The 22805-nt window shown below is 32.2% G+C and overlaps 1 long non-coding RNA gene across 1 annotated transcript in view; it reads left to right on the top strand.

Annotated features, from left to right (window-relative positions):
- The window catches only part of LOC141384400 (uncharacterized), a 68481-nt gene extending 52239 nt beyond the window's left edge, over nt 1-16242 (top strand). The window contains exons 3-4 of the long non-coding RNA XR_015476111.1: nt 14376-14438; nt 14577-16242. This is a non-coding gene — a long non-coding RNA (uncharacterized LOC141384400). The remainder of the gene's footprint in view (nt 1-14375; nt 14439-14576) is intronic.
- Nucleotides 16243-22805: the final 6563 nt, after the last annotated feature.

Here is a 22805-nt window from a genome sequence, read left to right as displayed (position 1 = left end):
GCGCATACAGTGTAGAGTTGTGCTTATGGACATAAGAATAGCACTGCGGGGGCCGAAGTGCTTTTCGGCCATTATTTATTCATGTCACCTCTTTTTTTACGTCATCTGTGTAGGCTTTGTGTAGGCTTTTAAATATTGGTAATGTTTTAAATTGGCTTTTTCTTTTTAATTAGTCTGTAAAGTAATTGATTTGTGTAATTGTAGGGTTGACTTGAAAATTAATGTGTGTTTTTCACCCTCACTATAAAATATAATGATGCTGTCTTGTAAAGCAGAGATGTTTCAAAAAACAATAAAGGTCTATGATTTAGACACATTTTATTATTTAAATATAACATACTTCAAGTAAATATCAACAGGAGACATACATTTCTTAATTCAGCCATTTATTTGTTTATTTATTTATTCATTTATTTATTTATTTATTTATTTATCTGTTTTAATTATTTATTTGATTTATTTATTGATTTGTTTGTTTGTTTGTTTTATTTGTTTATTTTTATTCATTTTTATTTTATTTAATATGTTTTTTTTTTTTTTAGCATCATGTTTTATTTAAATACTCCAAATAAATATAGATAAACAGGACACATTAATTTATGCTGTTTATCCAGATTCATTTATTCATTCGTTCGTTCGTTCATTCGTTCATTTAATTAAATAATTAATTAATTTTGATTTATTTTATTTCATTTTATTTTTACTAACTCTCATGTTGTTTTTTAAACACTCCAAATAAATATAAACACAATACATGAATTTATGCTGTTTACTCTGATTCATCCATCCATCTATCCATTTATTTTTATTTTTATTTTGTTTTGTTAAATTTTTATGACTTACCATGTTTTATTTAAATACTCCAAATAAATATAAATGAACAGGACATATGAATGTATGCTCTTTATCCAGATTTATTTATTTATTTATTTATTTGTTTGTTTGTTTGTTCGTTCGTTCGTTTGTTCGTTCGTTCGTTCGTTCGTTCGTTCGTTCATTTATTTATTTATTTAATTTTTGGATTTATTTTGATTCATTTTATTTCATTGTTTATTTTTACTAACCCTCACACAATACATGGGTATATGCTGTTTACCCAGATTTATTTATTTTTATTTTTTGTATTATCTTTTTACTTACCCTCATGATTTGTTTAAATACTTCAAGTAAATAAAAAATAAACATGAAACATTAATTTTAAATTTGTTTTGTATTTTATTTTTGTTTACCATAATGTTTTATTTAAGTACTTCATTCATTCATTCATTCATTCGCTCTTTCATTCATTCATTCATTCATTCATTCATTCATTCATTCATTCATTCATTCATTCGCTCTTTCATTCATTCATTCATTCATTCATTCATTCATTCATTCATTCATTCGTTTTCTTTTCAGCTTAGTCCCTATATTAATCAGGGGTCGCCACAGCGGAATGAACCACAAACTTATCCAGAGCATGTTTTACGCGGTGGATGCCCTTCCACCTGCAACCCATGACTGGGAAACACCAATACACCCTCATTCTCTCTCACACACACACACACACACACACTCATACACTAAAGACAATTTAGCGACCTTGCTTTGAGGCGATCGTGCTACCCACTGTGCCACCTTGACGCCTTAAGTACTCCGAATAAATATAAATAAAAAGGAAACATAAATTTAAATACTTGGTTACACATGGTATTTATTCATTTAGCTAATTTAGATTATTTTTTTTATTTTTTTATTCTCATGTTTATTTTTTTTTTTTAATGTCTGTTCACTGAAAATCTTGATGGGGTGTTGATGTGTTGTTGAAGAATACAAATATGTTTTTTTTTCAGGAATTCTCCTTGTGTTTCAACTCATGAACATCAGCATATGGGTTTGGAAGGACATAAGGAGGAGTAAAAATGACATGATTTCCATGTTCGGGTGAACTTTAATTAGTTTTATTGGAATGAGATTTCAGCAGTTGTCACTTGGCAGCAGATTGAGCAACAATCTGTGCATCAGACAGCCTCAGTTATAGCCGTGACAGGCTGATGATAAACACAAATATGAGCAGCAGGTGAATTTATCTGAACTTTCTCCAAAAACAAATCCCAGATGTCTTTATTTCAGGAAGGCAACAATGGCACATCTTAAAAAGGTTCTACTTCATATTCTGTGAGATAGATGGATAGATAGATAGATAGATAGATAGATAGATAGATAGATAGATAGATAGATAGATAGATAGATAGATAGATAGATGGAAAGATGGATAGATAGATAGATAGATAGATAGATAGATAGATAGATAGATAGATAGATAGATAGATAGATAGATAGATGGAAAGATGGATAGATAGATAGATAGATAGATAGATAGATAGATAGATAGATAGATAGATAGATAGATAGATAGATAGATAGATAGATAGATAGATAGATGATGGATGGATGGATGGATGGATGGATGGATAGATAGATAGATAGAACAGGTATAAATTAATAAATATGATCATAAACATAACTGTTAACTGCTAAAAATAGACAATAGAAAATGTATAAAAATAAATATTATTATTAACATAACTATTATTTGCTAAAGACAGCAAGAAATAAATGAATGAATAAACATAAATATTATTATAATCACAACTTTCAAGTAATAAAAATAGGCAATACAATAAATAAATAAATAAATAAACAACTGTAAAGTGCTAAAAAACAAATAAATAAATAAAATACACAAATAAATATTAAATATTATCATAAACATAGTTGTTAGCTGAAAACTGGCAATAAATAAACAAATAAATCAATATTATCATAAGCATAACTGTTAACTGCTAAAAACTGGCTAAAAAGTTAATTAAATAAAGAAATAAACGTAGCTGTCAAGTGCTAAAAACCAGCAATGAATACATAAATAAATAAATATTATCATAATCACAACTTTCAAGTGAAAAAAAACAAATGGCAATAAAATAAATAAACAAGCATAACTGTAACCATAAAATAAATATTATCATAAACATAACTGTTAAGTGCAACAATAAATAAATTAATTGTTTAATAAATAAATATAATCATAACTGTCTAGTACTAAAACACGGGAATATATAAATAATAAAATATCATAAACATTCTTGTCAAGTGCAACAATAAATAAATAAATTAGTTCCTTTATTAAAATAATCATAACTGTCTATTACTAAAATCCGGCAATAAATAAATATTATTCATAAATATATAACATTCATTCATTTTCTTTTCGGCTTAGTCTCTTTATTAATCAGGGGTTGCCCTGAACTTATCCAGTTTATGTTTTACACATACAGTATACCGTAATAATATAACTTCCAAGTGCTAAAAACTGACCAAAAATAAATAAATAAATAAAATAATAATAATAATAATAAATGCAATAAATAAATAAATATTACAACTATTCATTTATTATATGTTTGCTTTTCATATTTCCTCTCTAAAACGTTGTGCTGTCATTTAATGCATCACTTCCCAGTTGTTTTTTTTCACTGAATAATTTTAAAGTTTATAACAATGAAGTTCACTGTTCATTATCATGTTATTAAATAAAGAAAATCTGCAGAATCATAAGTACTGCTGTCATCCTCCATAAAGGCAAGTTTAAGGATGAACCCAGATGTGAGCGTGCAGGTGAGTTTGTCCAAAGTTTTTCCAAAAGGAAATCACAGCTGTCTTTATTCAGGAAGGCAAAAACGGCTTGTCTTTGCTGATCATGCGCTGCCTCTGAGCTGCTGTTAATATTGTATGATGGTGTTGTTCTCCATCTTCATCATGAGCCATTAATGTGGCCGGACTGTGTTCAGCTCCAGGGAAACCGCAGGAATAAACATCTGCCATTTGTTTACATCCGTCTTCTGCTCAAACTCTTTGCTCTTGTTAACTTCCAAGTGTGCTGTGCCTTACTTAAACAATGGCTTTTGTTAAAAAATAAAGGATTGGACATATATCATAAAGAATGTTGTAACAAAAATCAACAGCTTGCTCATATTTCTGAAAATAAAATGCAAATTTGAAAAAAGTTTTATAGTTTTTTTTAACTATATAAATAAATTGATTTAAAATAAAATGTTGTTTTTTTATTACAAAACACTTGCAAATGTAATTACAAGGCACAATAATAAAAAAAATAATAATTACACTGTACCGAACTACTGAAATATATTAAGTAGTTTATATAAAAGGCTTTTTTTTTTTTTTTTGGTGACGGCAGCTTAAAGACGCCTCATATTTGGAGAATGAAGTCACATGCATTGCTCAGGTGTGATTTATTCACAGACTTCAACAGAGTGTCAAACTCTTGATGGTTCTGTGTTGTCTTGCTGAGAAACTACGGAGAGGTTCCAGCTGCTGTCTGGGCTTTCACTGCCTTTTTACACCTCCTTTCTTCATGTGTTCCATACTTTTTCCTTTGTCATTTCATATTAATACACATAACTTCATTTGTAAACTAATTAATATTTGTTTTCTTTGCATATTTTAAATTATTTTGATTGTTAATAACATCTGGTAAAAATTTCAAGTCTGTTTTTTATGAAAAAATTATGACGTGTTTAATACTTAACAAGTCACTTATTTATTTACCGACTGTGTGAGATATATATATATATATATATATATATATATATATATATATATATATATATATATATATATATATATATATATATATATATATATATATACACAGTATACACACACACACACAAACATAAATATATATTTATACAACAGTTCTGTCTGATTCTCAAATCTGATTGGCTGATAACCGTGCCATATACTGGAATATCAGAACTCCTACAGCCTCTTTACCCTTTGTGTATTACACCGCCCACATACAGCCAGCAAAAAGCCGACACTACAGATCTAAAGTTTAAAAGATGCTTTTAACTGTTTTAACAGCTGTTAAACTGTCACCTTATGATTTGAATCCAATGCGGAAGAAAGTAGTTCCTCATACAAAAGGGTTTTTGAGACTCTCCATGTTTGATTTTGTTTTTATATACACAATTATGTTGTCAAACTGTTGTATAAACGCAATATCACACTCGTAGCAGTGCGATATGGCTGTATATCGGCACTGGTGGGGGCACTAAGGCATGCCTCCCACCAGTGCCGATATACAGCCATATCGCACTGCTAAGAGTGTGATATTGCTCATATATATATATATATATATATATATATATATATATATATATATATATATATATATATATATATATATAATTTAATTATTTATTTATTTATTTATTTATATTTTTTACCAAAACATAAGTTTCAAAATCTATATTGTATTTTGTGTTTCAGGTCTATTTTTTTTTACGTCACTATATAAATAAACTATTAAACTATGACATGAAATGTTACACCTAGACACTACGTGTCTTTATTAGCAATGCATTCTTGAAATAAATCATGTTTGTTTTTTTTTAAATTACACAGTAAAGTGGACTTAATGCACAAGAAGTTTGAAATACAATAATAAAACAATAAACATATGACGGGCAGCACGGCTGCATGGTGGGTAGCACAATCGCCTTACAGCAAGAACGTCACTGGTTCGAGCCCCGGCTAGGTCAGTTGGCATTTATGTGTGGAGTTTGCATGTTGTCCCCGTGTTCATGGGGGTTTCCTCTGGGTGCCCAAAAACATTTAGTGTATGTGTGTGAATGAGTGTGTATGGATGTTTTCTAGTGATGGGTTACAGCTGGAAGGGCATCTGCTGTGTAAAACATATGCTGGATAAGTTGGCGGTTCATTCGCTGTGGCAACACCAGATTAATAAGGGGATTTAGCCGAAATGATGAGTGATGAATAAACAAATGCCATTCAATCAATGAATGAGCAATAATCTTGAGGACAGATAACGGTAAGATACATATTTTAATTACAAAATGCAGTCTCTCAAAGTATGTATTACTTGTATTATATTAATTTAACCAGCAAAATATAAATAATATACTAATAAAAGTAAAAGTATATGTCCAAATCTAATTTTAGACCCACAGTTACACTGAAAGAGATGTATGCATACACATGTAAGCCTTTGCACATTACATTTATATTTATTGCTATATTTTAATTGTGGTATTGATCGTTTTGCAGATATTTCTCTCCTGTGCCACATCTTATTCTATTTCCTCTCATTTTAAAATAATTTAAAATCAAATCAATATTTCCCTCTTCCATTTATTAAAATATTTAACGATTAGCCACATAATAAGTAGAAGATTGCACATTCGCAAAGCAAACCCCTTCAGGGTGATTCAAAACCTCCCTGTCTGTGTTTATTTGTTAAACATTGTCTCTTATTATCTTGTATTTGTAGATGTACATGTAAATTCACATGAATAACAAGAATAACACCATACTGCGTTACAAACCCTCTTTCAGATCTTTCTAGAGGGCACGAAGCCCAGATGTTTAATCTAAATCTAATCTCTGTTTTGTGCATCTGCAGGCCACATTTGGACCCCCTCTTTTTTCTCTGCACTGAAATGTTTATTATGATATTTGAGTAATTATGGCTGAAGAGAAGCTCGAATGGAAATAAAAGAACACACATTTTTTGTTGCTATTGTTATTATTATTTTTTTAATTAAAAACCTTAAGTTGATAGTGCATGCAGTAACACAATAAAATGAATATCTGCTCTGATAATTTTTAATTCAACAACAACAACAACAACAACAACAATAATAATAATAATAATAATGATAAATATTAATAATAATATTTATTTTCTATGTATTATTATTATTATTATTAAAAACCTTAAGTTGATAGTGCATGCAGTAACACAATAAAATGAATATCTGCTCTGATAATTTTTAATTCAACAACAACAAAAATAATAATATTTATTTTCTATGTATTATTATTATTAGTATTATTATTATTATTATCAAAAAAATCACCTGAGCAAAATAATGAATAGATTATTTTATATTGTATTATATTGTATTATTTAAAATAAAAATTAAATAAAAAATGTATTCATTTTGATGTATTCATTTTCTTTTCGGCTTCATTGCGCCACCGTGCTGTCCCATTATTATTATTATTATTATTATTATTATTATTATTATTATTATTATTATTATTATTATTATTATTATTATTATTATTATTATTATTATTATTTAATAAATCACATGAGCAAAATAATTAATAGATTATTTTATATTGTATTATATTTTAAAATAAAAAATAAATTTAAATAATAATAATAACAATAGTTATTGTTGTTATTATAACAGTTGTTGTTGATGTTGTTGTTATTATTATTATTATTTCTATTATTATTATTATTATTATTATTATTATTATCACCACCATCATCTTATTAGTGTCACTGATGAAGTTTCCATTGCTAGTTTTTACATTTATGGATATAAAATTGATTGCAAATCCCTGTTTGTATTCCCAAATATAGTTTTGCAACACAATCATAGTCTGTTTTATAGGATTGAATATGTCAGTAAAGCCAGAATTCACAAATTAGATTTTCAGCAATTCTCTGTTCGCTGGTAGAGATTTAATTCACTTAAGCAAATTAGTTTATACAAGTGGATTCTTATTTTGTTACAAGGATCTTAATAATATCAGTATTCCTCTCCTTTGTTGTCTTGTATTGCACGTTAAAAAGAAGCATTTAACTGAACAGAAAAAAAACACGTTAAATAGACGCACGGACGGACGGTGATAGATAGATTTAAAACTAGTTTAAAGACTTGTGATGTTTTATTTATTTATTTATTTTTTGTAAACTTAGTTATTTAAATAACTCTTTTAATTTATTTAAGCTAAATGTGCAAGTCACCTTTCACATCTTTTTTTTTTTTTTTTTTTTTGTGTGTGTTATAATTTACTTTTCCAGTTTAAATCCATGGAAAGCCATTAAATAGCCCACAGCATCAGGTTCCCATGGTGACATTTTGACTAGTACAGTCTGGCAGTAACCGTACAGTATGCTGCCGGGGCATGTTGTGCACAAGAACAGAAGATGGACATAACTGAAGCCTTTTTTTTTTTTCTTGACAATAATGGTGGGCACATTCAATAGCTTTCTGTAGCCAAGACTTTGGTTTGTTGTGTGTGTGTGTATACAGAAATGCTCTCTGGAGTACAAAGTCTGACACTAAACCAAATGTCCTCTATGAAACAATTGGTGCTTTTTTTCTCTCTCCAGTAAACACTGCTGTTGTAAGAAACAACTAAAACGGCCATTGTGATTTCTTAAGCAACCATGTGCATTTTGCACAAAGTGTGGTTCTACCAATCGTGTGTGTACTTTGAATTGTTCAATACTGATGTTTTAATAAGACTTAAATATGCAATATTGAAATAATGACAACATGCACAACTTTCTACTTATGATCTTTACAGACGTAATTACACGCGATAAAACATATCAATTTCAGGCTAAATTGGCTAAATTGTCCTTAGTGTATGAGTGTGTGTATGAATGTGTGTGTGGATGTTTCCCAGAGATGGGTTGCAGCTGGAAGGGCAGCTTTATTAAAAAAAAGCTTAGATTTGTCCACCTGTCAGGATTTAGACCATATGGGGCACAGCATGCATGTTTGGACATAACTCAGTTTTTTGACCACACTTCTTTATTATTGTTCATTTATTCGTTTGCTGGAAATTAGAACTGAATTCAGAAATAGTTTTGAAACAAATCTTTGCGCTTAACAGCCTAAATTAATTATTTATAGGCTAATGGATATCTGTGCGTACAAGGTTTGCCTATCCACGAGAGCGAAAGTAAAAGTAGATAATGAGAAGGCTCATCTCATTCTCGCGCTGCAGATGCTCTGTTTAACTGTTCTCTTGCTAGTGAAACGCTCAGTTTTTCCACTTACAAATTTCGCCATGTAAATAGCAAATGCGCTATGGCGCAACGCAACTGGCTCTTAAAGGGAGTGGGAGATGAAACTCTTGATTGGTTTATTCTCAAAACACCCCTATCACTCATTAAGAGAATAAGCTCAGCCCTTTTAGAAAAGTGGATCTTTTCCGTCCTTATTTTAGCAAAAGTCAATTCTGACAATCCCTAATTGCTTTTGTGCTTTGCATTTTGCGCATGGATTGTCAAAATAAAGCCCCTAATGTTGTTTTGACATCATACATGCAATTTCAGACTGAATATTTAAATTAGCATGTCACTGATTAAAAATGAATGAATGTGCAAATATAAAACCAACTTTACCCCAAAGTTTACCCCAAATCGAACAAGGTGTTACAAGTGAAGTCTTTGAATACTTAAACCATGGCATTAAGATTTTGAAAATATTGTATTACATTGTCATATCAAAGGCATTCTGTTTTAAACTCGGATTTATTAAATGCAGTTTACTCATTTACTTATTAAATAGAGAAGAGAGCGCATTTTGTTCTGTTCCAAACAACCATTTCATAATGTTAAACATGAGTGCACTTTAAAACCTTAAAATAAATACAATTTCTGTAATCGCCAACCATGACTTATCCTATAACACTGATCTTTACGACTGACACGTTGATGTATTTCCACATCTCTCTCAACTGCCTCCTGTATGAACTTTATAAGGTTATTTTGCCATTCATCATCAGCTCTCCACTGTAATTAAAGCTGCATCTGTTGAGTGTGAAGTGTCCAACCTTCAACCTTCATGTGTTTTTTTTATGTTAAGTAAGTGCATCATTCTGGTATCTGAAGTGCACTCTTTATTCTTGAAGTTTTCAGTGTGAACACGCTACTTGAATTTGTTTTTCAATCATGTTGTAACTCACAATAGCACCATAAAATACACCAAAAAATGCAACACAAAAAAAAATCACAAAAGGAATTGATTTTATTGATGTGTAGAAGCCATGCAATTATGAGGAACAGATGCAGATTCCAGCTTTTATTCAGCAGCTTTCTTCTCCTTTCTTAGTACTGGCGACTCAAGTTCAGGGTTTTATAGCAGTTAAATCAAATCACTGGCTTTTGCCTGCTTTGACACACACATACACAAAAACGCACATACTCCTTACCAATTCATATGGTGTGTTCTTAACTTAAAGTGTCACTGCACAGACTGAACAACAAGATTTACCTCTTTGAGTCGGAGGAAGAGTTGAAAACAGTGGAGAATGCTGAATACACTCTGCTTCCCAGATAGTCAAACACACTATTTTTGTGCTGACTGGTACACAGTTAATCACAGCTTGACTTATGACATTTACTTTGACTTAGTGAGCCACATAGGGATGGATATCGTTAAGGTTTTAGTGGCATTACTACTTTTATCGATACCACTTATCAGTTCGGTACTTTAACGGTTCTCTTATCGGTATTTTTTGTAGTGTTTTTTTTTTATGAAGAAAGAAAATTGAACAGAATTAACAACTTTATTTTATAATAACGTTTTTAATGTAAATATTGTGTGCCGGTCGCACACAAGAAGCGCCTCTTGGCAACGTGCATTTCGGAGTTCTGGGCATGGGTTTCTGTTGGGGTGCAGTTGTGTTTGCCCTGGTGGAGGCTTGTGAGTTCTGTAATGCTTGGCGCTGCGTAGCGCGACGATTCGGAACACTTCATGTTTCTGCCGTGCCACTGACAGTGTTTAATGTGCCGTGCTGTGGCTTATCCGGTGCCTCAGTCAAAGTTAATTCAGTGTGTGTGGTTATTAATCGGCACTTGTACACCGAGACTATACAAATTATACAAAGACACAAATGATTTTGTACTCTCTGCTTGCTCTGTGTCCAAGTCGTACATGTAGCGCCGGATGCTGATCATAGCTTAGCTTCTCTCTCTCTGCCTGTCTGTTGCAAACACAGAGCATGGGTGCTCTTGGCTCCGCCCCCTTGTTACGTTGGGCGGGAAGCCGAATAAATTTTCATGTGAAGAAAATACACGCCCCTAAAACAGCGAGCTGTGTACACACCCACAGTATGATACTATTGAACGCATTATAATAAAAACAGCTAAACTGTGTGTTGAACTAAACCTAAACTGGCACACTCAGAACAACCATAAAATTAATATTAAATCATAATAAAGGGGTAAACTATGTGCCCTTTAATACGGCCCTTATTTCCGTTTTTGGTATAAGATTGCAGAAGAATGGTTTGACTAGAAATGTACAGTTTTTTTACCATCATGCTGATAACTTTTTAGTCATACGGCAAAACTACAGTTCGAACTGATGTGATTAAAACCCATTCTTACTAGTGATGGGTCGTCCATGAACGATTCGTTCATTTTGAACGAATCTTCAATATGACTCGGGAACTACGAGTCCTCTCAGGGAGTGATTCGTTCATTCGCGCGTGCGCACATTTGTGCAGGTAGTATCGTTAATTTCAAGTCTTCATCACATTGGCAGAAGCCAATCATATGCGTTTAGAGCCGGAAAAAGAATTGATCCGCTCACCTCTCGAGTCCTCTATCGGGTCTGAGTCACTCTTTCCTCACGGGCCAATCATATGCGCTTAGAGCCGGAAAAAGTTTTGATCAGTTCATCTCTCGAGTCCTCTATCGGGTTTGAATCATTCGTTCCTCACGGGCAATGAAACGCGTTTAGGGCTGGAAAAAGAATTGATCCGTTCATCTCTCGAGTCATCGGGTTTGAGTCATTCTGTCACGTGATGAACGAACGATCATGGCTCCTACCGGCTTATGCTGTGCATTGATTAAGATTATATGTGACTGTCAGTGTAACGTGAATGAACCCCTGACATTTGAAGACATGGAGAGGTGAGCTGAGCAAAGAGACAACAATACCTTCATAGATAAAAGAGCAGGTAAACATTGAATTAATATTTTCTCCTTTTTATATTCTATTTATGACTTATTTGTCGTGCAATCAACCTTTTAGGCTTGTTGTTGTTGTCTTTTAACCTTTGTTGCTTGTTGATGTGTTTGGAAGCAGTTCGTAACATTTTAATAATATTTTGGCAAATTGAACCAAATGAACCAAATGACTCGAAAAAAGAAAAAAATGAACGAGACTGAAAGATCCGAAATAAAATGTAAAATGATCCGAACTTCCCATCACTAATTCTTACATCCCCAATGCATACACAAGAAGTCCAATTCTGAACCAAATAAATATATTCACCACTTGAAATTTGTTTTAATGTGATTTCAGTCTGTGCCCTTGATCATAAACCAGACAAACAGCTCAACCGCCCACACTTTTGGCATAGTTCACCTCTGTACCAACCCGATGCAATCAAAACCCAAAAGAGCACCTTTCTTTTCAGCAATATTGTTCCTCTAATGAATCACAGTTTGGCTTCTGAGGTTGAGCGTTTCATGTAAAAACTCTGCCTTGGGAAAATCTGTCACTCAGCCAGGAAACTTACCTTTTCAACGAGGTGTGCAACACACTTTCAAGCCTGTCTTGAGTTGGAAATGACCTTTTTTATCTTGTTTTAGAAGCTGACGAGCGGGGGAACTTGAGCGGCTGACGTGAATGTCAGACGAGCCGTGTTGTTTGTTAAAATGGTGACAGCGTTTATATTGAAAGGCGATGAGCTTGGTGATGAGCAGGAAGGCGCAGTGCTTTCTGGGCGACTGTTTCCGTCAGCGAGTGAAGGAAGACCACTGTCACGGAGCCTGTGTGACAGGTAGAGAAGATCCCGCTGAAGGCCATTAAAAATATAGGCAGTGACAGCCCTCTTACACTTGAGTCATTAGCAGGCACCGGCTAATGATAACTGGGTGTAAGTTTGGTGGCCATCACAACTGTGGCTCTGACACTTCGAGATCTGCTCTTGTATTATTATTCGTTTTTTTTTTTTTTTTTGAAAGCGTTTGATGGTAAGAGAGTGAGAAAGAAGAACTGAGATATGAGGCTCTTGAGGGGTGGTAAATGTTTAAAATGAACTGTACATTATTTGATAATGCTTAAAGCAAGACATGTATAGTATAGAATAAAACGTCAGAAGCTATTTGTCAAAATGCAAATAGATAAAAAGAAACACTAATGTGTACACTACCTGACAAAAGTGGTGTCGTCTATCCAAGGTTTAGGAACAACACATAATAACTTGACTTGTAGTTGATCCTTTGGTATCAGAAGTGGCCTAAATGAAAGGTAAAGGGCTCTAGATTACGCTTATTTGACCAAAATAAAATATGATCATGCCTTAATTTTTAATTATTTAATTAGGACAGTAAGCTCTGACTTTGCTTAGACAATAGTCTTGTCACTTAACAGAAATAATGTCAAGTATAGAATATAAAGTCATGGTGCAGTGGAAAAAGAGTTAATATTGTGTCTGACTCCATCATGAGCTTGGAGGACTGCATCCATACATCTCTGCAATGACTCAAATCACTGATTAATAAAGTCATCTGTAATGGCAAAGAAAGCGTTCTTGCAGGACTCCCAGAGTTCATCATTCTTTAGATTCATCTTCAATGCCTCCTCCTCCATCTTACCCCAGACATGCTCAATAATGTTTATGTCTGGTGACTGGGCTGGCCAATCCTGGAGCACCTTGACCTTCTTTGCTTTCAGCAACTTGGATGTGGAGGCTGAAGTATGAGAAGGAGCGCTATCCTGCTGGAGAATTTGCCATCTACTTTGGTTTGTAATGTAATGGGCAGCACAAATGTCTTGACACCTCAGGCTGTTAATGTTGCCATACACTCTGCAGATCTCTCACACCCCCTATACTAAATGTATCCCCAAAACATGATATTTCCTTCTACAAACTTTCTGATTTCTGTAAGAATCTTGGGTCCATTCTGGTTCCAGTAGGTCTTCTGCAGTATTTATGATGATAGGGATGCAGTTCAACACATGATTCATTGGAAAAATCTGTATATATATATATATATATATATATATATATATATATATATATATATATATATATATATATATATATATATATATATATGTGTGTGTGTGTGTGTGTGTGTGTGTGTGTGTGTGTGTGTATATATATATATATATATATATATGTATGTGTGTGTGTGTGTGTGTGTGTGTGTGTGTGTGTATATATATATATATACATATATACAGATTTATATATATATATATATATATATATAAATCTGTATATATATATATATATATATATATATATATATATATATATATATATATATATATATATATATATATATATATATATATATACACACACACACACTGAATATGGAATACTAAACATATCGGTTACAATATGGGAATAAATTATGATGATTCATCTAAAGATAATGTCCCAATTTAGGTTAATGTATACCAGCAGATTACTTTTTTCTTTATGCAAATAACTTTTTCTTTGTGTATTTTTGTTCTTCTTTCCTCATTTTTAGGCTGAAATGGTACCTGTGCTTTTTTTTTTTTTGACAGGTTTCCCAAAAATTTACCAAGAGACTACCTCTGTAATGGCTGCATGAGTCACCATTGGAGCAGGTGAAATATGCGCAGCTGGAAGAGCACGTCAAATTAATTCTATATTACTAAACCATATAACTTTAACTCAATTAACTGTATAGCATCATGATCATTAATTCCGAACCCTAACCCTAAAGTTGTTGTCTATTTTATTAGCTTTTTGCAAAAGCAGCTCATCATCTTCAGGCGATATACAACCCTTTGCTTTGCTTTGCATCATGCTAAACAGCACCCGAGAACTGAGGTAATGAAGACTAAAGTCAGAATAATAATCCAGCAAGCGGAAGTCTCCATTTAGCCTCAACATTATGATGAAATACTTGAGCACCAAGAGGAAATATCACCACTGTACTGGTCACAATCATCACACACCTCAAATAAACCAGTAATCGTCCCATTTCTGAGGATATCCTGACCCGCCATCAGGGGAGGATGATGACTTTTGGCAGATCGCGACACGGTTCACCAGAGCACCATTTCAAACGCCATGCCATGAGACACTAAAATGACCTTTCCAACAGGAGTCTCATATCTTGCTTATATCTGTGGCTTATCAACAGCAGCTGATGCTCATTTCAAGCTGTAGATGTGGAAATTTACCGCTGCTTGCTTCATCATCCACATTGGCCGTCAGTGGCCAGCAAAATAAAGCAGCGCGTAGGCAACTTTAAGGGAGCCGCGGACTTGACATCCAAATGAATCTGCAAGAGGACATGAATTGTGACACTGACTGTCCATTCGCTTTTTAGACGGGATATAGTTAGACTCGCATGAGGGACGCCACGAATGGAGCACACACTCGCATATACATACAGTACATATCAAGCAGTGTATTCCAGTGCAGCCACGCCACAAATTTGACTGTTCCACATGACTGAGCGCTCTAATAGTCAGCCGTTCACTCCGACACATGAGTGCTAAAACCTTGTAATTTCCACTTTGCATGTTGGAACATTTCTCTCAGTCTTTTCAGATTATTTCTCTGCTCGTCACATTCTAGGGAGCGTAATGGAGGAAGCTTTTATGAAAAGTCAATGGGAGAAACGCTTAGAGGAGGTGTTGATTCAATAGTAACGTTACAAATCTGCGACTACATTTACATGGACATCACTAATCGAATTATTTGCCTTAATCTGAATTAGACAATACTATGATTAAGGTGTTCGCATGAGTTTCTTTTTGATGTTCCTGTTATGATCTTGTTTTACATTGTATAGCACATAATTCAGTTAAAGTCATTGCTTCACTGCTCTATCCACGTTGCCTTCTGAGTTTCATGTATTTCAGGTGTTTCATTTTTAATTTGTCGACTTTAAATGGAGTTTGGGACTTTTACTTTCATTCAGGAACATTTTATGGATGCCTCCGTGACAAACGAGATATTGGATGCGAGCAGAGATGGGTAGAGTGTCCAAAGTCTATACTCAAGTAAAAGTGTGAGTGCTTGCGGAGATTTTTCTCAAGTAAAAGTAAAAATAACAACCTTAAAAGTTACTCGAGTAAGAGTAAAAAAGTATCTGATGGAAAATGTATATATACAGTTGAAGTCAGAATTATTAGTCCTACCTGAATTATTGCCCGCCTGTTTAATATTTACCCAATTTCTGTTCAACCGAGAAGATTTTTTCAACACATTTGTAAACATAAAAGTTTTAATAACTCATTTCTAATAACTGATTTATCTTATCTTTGCCATGATGACAGGACATAATATTTTACTAAATATTTTTCAAGACACTTAACTAGGTTAATTAGGTTAACTAGGCAGGTTAAGGTAATTAGGCAAGTTATTGTATAACTATGGTTTATTCTGTAGACTACCAAAAAAAAAAAATAGCTTAAAGAGGCTAATAATTTTGTCCCTAAAACGATTTTTAAAAATTAGTAACTGATTTTATTATAGCCGAAATAAAACAAATAGGACTTTTTCCAGAAGAAAAAATATTATCAGACATACTGTGAAAATTTCCTTGCTCTGTTAAACATCATTTAGGAGATATTTAAAAAAGAAAAAAACTATCAAAGTGCGGCTAATAATTATGACTTTAACTGTGTATATGTATATATATATATATATATATATATATATATATATATATATATATATATATATATATGTATATATATATATATATAGTTGCACTCTGCAAAATTCCCTCTGTCTTCTCTGTCATCATTTGTTTCACCTTTGCAGGGATGGGTTTTGATGTTGTATCTAGCGATTTGATTACTTTCTCGTGCTAATCGAAATGTATCACATAACTGTTCATTTACCGCCGGAGCGCAAACCTGAGGCTTGCCCGACCCCGTCTAAAATGATAGAAATTAAGTCAAATCTGTCGGCTCCCGTCAGTTTCCTTCAGGTTTTCGATTCAGACCGAAAAATAATACAAAATAAAATAAAATAAATAATCGTTACTTTCATAAATTCAGAGCTTCAACATCCGGCCCCTGATTGGGGATTCCACAATATTTCCAAATTTTAAGGTGCCAAATATAATTCCACAAAGTTACAATTTACATTGTAAAGGAAAGCAATAATAATAATAATTCTATTAGAAAAGGGAGCGTCATGGTGGCGCAGTGGGTTGCATGATCTCCTCACAGCAAGAAGGTCGCTGGTTCAAGCCATGGGTCAGTTGGCATTTCTGTGTGGAGTTTGCATGTTCTCCCCGTGTTCATGTGGGTTTCCTCTGGGGGCTCCTGTTTCCCCCACAAGTCCAAAGACATGCGCTACAGGTGAATTGGGTAAGCTAAATTAGCCGTAATGTATGTGTGTGAATGAGAGTATATGGGTGTTTTCCAGTGATGGGTTGCAGCTGGAAAGTCATCCGCTGCGTAAAGCATATGCTGGATGAGTTGGTGGTTCATTCCGCTGTGGTGACCCCTGATTAATAAAGGGATTAAGCCGTAAAGAAGATAAATGAAACTGTTCATAACAGAGGTAAACATTTAATATTTCTCTTCTTATTAATCAACATTTTCACACTATGAATCTTTAGTCTTTATTGCCGAATTATTAGACTCTTCAGCCAACAGGCAAAGTATATGGATGTGTCTACTGTTTTATTGTGTCTTTCTGAATCATAGATGCATATAAGCTAGATGGCTGCGAAATTTTTTCCTTTGTTATTTATTTATTTATTTTTTGTAATATATAAAATCTTTGGATGTTGTCAGCAGTCTTTAGTTCTTGAAGGATAATGCCGTCAGTGGTGTTTGCTGAGGCAAGCATCGCCATTATATAGGGTTAGGAGGGGTTTTCAAAGGCATTGACCTCAAGTGTTAGACTGTGGTGTGTATCTTATCTCACACTCCGTGCTGCAGATGTGAAACGCTCGTACAGTATCAAGTGTGTTGTGGAGAAGTGATGAGCTGTTACTTTTTTCATCTTTTTTTTTTTGTAATTGGTTTTCATGATTTTCACCTGGTAGACAATAAATGAAGAGAGGAAAGAAATTATTTTGACTTTACTCAGACCTGTGAGAAGTGACGCAGAACACATTAGCAACCGCATAGCAACAAACAAGGAACACTAGAACACCTTTGCATGAGGAGATGTTACATTTAGAGGAGGTCATTAAGTGGTTTTATATTTATTCTATCTATCTATATCTATCTATCTATCTATCTATCTATCTATCTATCTATCTATCTGTCTGTCTGTCTGTCTGTCTGTCTGTCTGTCTGTCTGTCTGTCTGTCTGTCTGTCTGTCTGTCTGTCTGTCTGTCTGTCTGTCTGTCTGTCTGTCTGTCTGTCTGTTCATCCATCCATCTATCCATACATCTCTGTCTATTTGTCTGTCTATTGATCTATCCATCCATCCATCCATCCATTGTTCTAATATTATTTATTTTCTTTATTTGTTTGTTTATTTAATATTTATTATTTAATTTTTTTCCCATTGGATTTATTTATTGTTTATTTATTTATTATTTTTTTCTATCTATTTATCTATCTATCTATCTATCTATCTATCTATCTATCTATCTATCTATCTATCTATCTATCTATCTATCTATCTATCTATCTATCTATCTATCTATCTATCTATCTATCTATCTATCTATCTATCTATCTATCTATCTATCTATCTATCTATCGTCTATCTGTCTGTCTGTCTGTCATTTTAACCATCCATCCATATCATTCTATTTTTTGTTGTATATATCTAATGTTTTAACTGCATCTATCATTCCATCCATCCATTCAGTTTTTTTATTCATCATATAGGTTGATCCATCCATCTATCCCTGTCTATCCATCTATCTATCTATCATTCTTTCTTTGGTTCTTTCTATTTTTCCATCCATCCATCCATCCATCCATCCATCCAATGTATTGCTCTTTTTTTGTTGCATCTATCTTTTGTTCTAATTCAGTTTTTATATTTAGAATATAGATTATTTCATCTATCTCGATTGATTGATTGATTTGATTGATTGATTGATCCATCTTTTGATTGATTGATTGTGTCCCTTTCAGAGATTAACCCTGAATGCTTTGGATTTTGTGTATGCACTCTTTATATATATATATATATATATATATATATATATATATATATATATATATATATATATATATATATATATAAAATATATATATATATATATATATATATATGTGTGTGTGTGTGTGTGTGTGTGTGTGTGTGTGTGTGTGTGTGTGTGTGTGTGTGTGTGTGTGTGAGTGTGTGTGTGAGTGTGTGTCTTTGTGTATTCTTGTACAAATTTGTTGGTATTATATTATTTATTTAATTTTTTTGCACTGAGTGGTATTTGATGTTTTATATAGTGACTTGTATGATTTTGCACTATCAACTGAACTGAAAATTGTAATATTTGCAGAATATTAATCGTGATACGTTGCAGTTTTGCAATTTTAATTGAAAAAAGGAAGTACCTTTTTTAACATTTTAAAGGCATTTTTAAAGTAAAATGTACTGCCAACTAAAAAAGTAGCCCTACACTTTTTTCAGTGTACACAGTTTTTAACAGAAACACAACCACAGCACCAAATCACATCAACCAACTGCAATAGTTTGTCAATGCTTCAGTGTGCCGTTTGCTAGTGTATACATGCATTAAGCTGTTTAAAATCCTGTGCAGAGTGAGCTCATTGAGAAGATTTGTTTTTAAAATCCTTCGCTAAGTACGTTCACGATATTTTAACACCACTCCCATTGTCTTTACCATAGACTAAATCACATAATGTCATTTATAAAGATAAATAATAATAATAATAATCTCTGCCGACAAAAGCTCACATTAAAACCGGGTGTTGTTGCACTAATATACAGTTATTTATGCTTCACTTTGTTCTTTCACAGCCGAGTAATCAGTGACCTGGATTTGATATGTATGCACAAACATATAAGCTGATCATTTTCATGGCATTATCAGCACTTATCGCTGCTTTTACGTGCCGGAGTGCTTGAAGTGCAGTCCTCTGACATGAGGAATGCCGCTGTGTTTTTTTTTTTGGCTGTGGTTTCGGCGTGTGGAAGCCCTGAGGGTTCGTGTGTTTTGTTGCGTGCTGAGAGACAGCTGAAAGGAGTGCTTCTGGTCACACACCTGTGTAACATTACGCCCTGCGCAGGTCAAAGACACACACGGACCCTCTCCCTCCACTGTGAAATAGCTGCTCTGTGGTTCTGTGGGTAGAGGCATTACAGCTAAAACATGAGGAGTGCTCCTTTCAGAGAACACTGGGTTATAGGAACATGGCAAACTCGTACATCAGAAATAATATCATCAGAAATTATGGTGATGATAATGACAAAATGGGGTCAGGAATTCAATGCATAGCAAAGAAAAAATTAATTATAATAAAACAATAAAATAATTATTGTTACTGTAATTTTCTTTGGTACAAATATTTCTTAGGATTATTATTATTTTATTTTTTTAGGGTGGGGCAAAGGGGTGGATGTACATTTTAAAACATCTATATTTGAAATAATTGCTAGCCTAAAATAGATTTATATTTAATATTTATTTTATTTTGAGGAAATAGGATAACTCATTCTTTCATTCAAGAAATATATATTAATCCTAATTATTATTGCTGTGAGTATTGCTGTAATTAACTTTTTAAGGTATTTATTTATGTATATTTAAGTTAATTGCTAGTTTAAAATAGATTTATTTATTTATTTATTTATACATGTATTTATTTATTTACATTTTGAAGAAATTGGATAATTCATTCTTTCATTCAAATAAAATATGAATTCTTATTATTGTGGTTGTAATTATTATTGCTGTAATTATTATTGCTCTATTTTTCTTTGGTACAAAAAATTATTTTTTTATTATTTGTTTTTTTAGTGTGGGGTTAAGGGGTGGGTGTATATTTTAAACAGGTATATTTGAAATAATTGCTAGACAAAGAGATTTTATTTATTTACTTAATTATTTATTTTTATTTTGAAGAAAACTGGATAATTTATTATTTAATTCAAGAAGAAAATCCTTTTATTGCTATAATTTTTATTGCTGTAATTATTATTGCTGTAATTTATATTGCTGTAATTATTATTGCTGTAATTTTTATTGCTGTAATTATTATTGCTGTAATTTTTATTGCTGTAATTTATATTGCTGTGATTATTATTGCTGTAATTATTATTGCTGTAATTTTTATTGCTGTAATTTTTATTGCTGTAATTATTATTGCTGTAATTATTATTGCTGTAATTATTATTGCTGTAATTTATATTGCTGTGATTATTATTGCTGTAATTATTATTGCTGTAATTTTTATTGCTGTAATTTTTATTGCTGTAATTATTATTTCTGTAATTGTTATTGCTGTAATTTTTATTGCTGTAATTATTATTTCTGTAATTGTTATTGCTGTAATTTTTATTACTGTAATTATTATTTCTGTAATTGTTATTGCTGTAATTTTTATTGCTGTAATTATTATTTCTGTAATTGTTATTGCTGTAATTATTATTGCTGTAATTATTATTGCTGTAATTTTTATTGCTGTAATTATTATTTCTGTAATTGTTATTGCTGTAATTATTATTGCTGTAATTATTATTGCTGTAATTTTCTTTGGTACGAAATATTATTTCTTAATGTTATTTTTGTTTAGGGTGGAGTGAAGAGTCGGGGTGTAGATTTTAAACATGTATATTTGTTTTAACTGTTTAACTGTTTTAATTATTTAAACATAAATAATTGCTAGTCTAAATTACTCCACTTGTGTGGAGAGAAAAGAGGTGGTGTACATTTTAAAATTAAAACAATTCCTAGTCTGAAGTTGATTTGTTTTGTTTTATTTTTTAGATTTTTATTTTGAATAAAATTGTATGATTCATTCTTTCATTCATGTATTTTGTATTCATGATAGATTAGTGTCTGTGTGATTTTTAGGATGTTTTTTTTTTTTTTTAATAAAATAAACAAACAAACTTTCAAATAAGTGAATAATGGGAAAATGTCAATAATAAAAAAAACATTATTTTACAAAAATAATTAAAATAATAAAAAGTTATTCATTACTGTTATTAATTTTGACATTTTATTACGTTTTTAATTTTGTGAAAACATTTAACCGTTCTCTTGATGCATATAAAACTCAAAATATTATTAATAATAATAATAATAATAAAATATAAAAATTTGAATTGACACTTTTGTTTAGTGTAATGGATTATTGCAAAATATAACTAGTAATTTATTTAGTAATAGTTAACTTCTGAAAATGTGTTAATGTGTTAAATTTCTTTATTAATTTATATTTATTGTTTATTTTTTATGTGCATTTGATGCAGAATCTTAAGGTTTGGCAGGTATTTTTAATCCTTTTCTTCTCCATCTACCAGTGATTTACAGTAAATGTATGATCAGTGCTGTTATATATGTGAATGATTCATCAACAGAAGCAACTAGCGTCACCTGAATCTCCACCAGGTGCCATGTCGAATGTACCTGATCTTCCTGTTTCCTTTATTTAAATCCCACTCTTCATCAATCTTTCAGTAACACCCTTGGTTTTGGACACTGTCCAGCCGCATATCTCCAAACTTCAGATAAACAACACAATGATACGTTCGCCCTGTAGCCAGAACAAAGACACACCCCAGCAAGAAAATGCACATTCGTCTTGTCATGCCGTCCCACCTCCATCTGGCTTTTCTAAATTCCTCTGTGTTTACTCTGCTAACTCAGACCAAAGGTAATCATACGTTTACACGTGTAACTACAGGAGAGTTTTGACAGTCGAGATCACTGACGCTTTAAGCCGTAATCCTGAGATTATCCTGCCAGGTACCCTGAGAAATAGAACTTTCTGGAAATATTGCTGAGTGGAAAAAAAAAAAAATACCCAAAGCCAAAGCAACAAATCAAGACATGAGCCCTCCACGA

This window comes from Danio rerio, chromosome 1, assembly GCF_052040795.2.
Source record: "Danio rerio strain M-AB ecotype USA chromosome 1, GRCz13ab, whole genome shotgun sequence".
NCBI lineage: Eukaryota > Metazoa > Chordata > Actinopteri > Cypriniformes > Danionidae > Danio > Danio rerio.
Note: the sequence above shows the minus strand (reverse complement) of the source record. Positions and strands in the feature narration are given on the sequence as shown.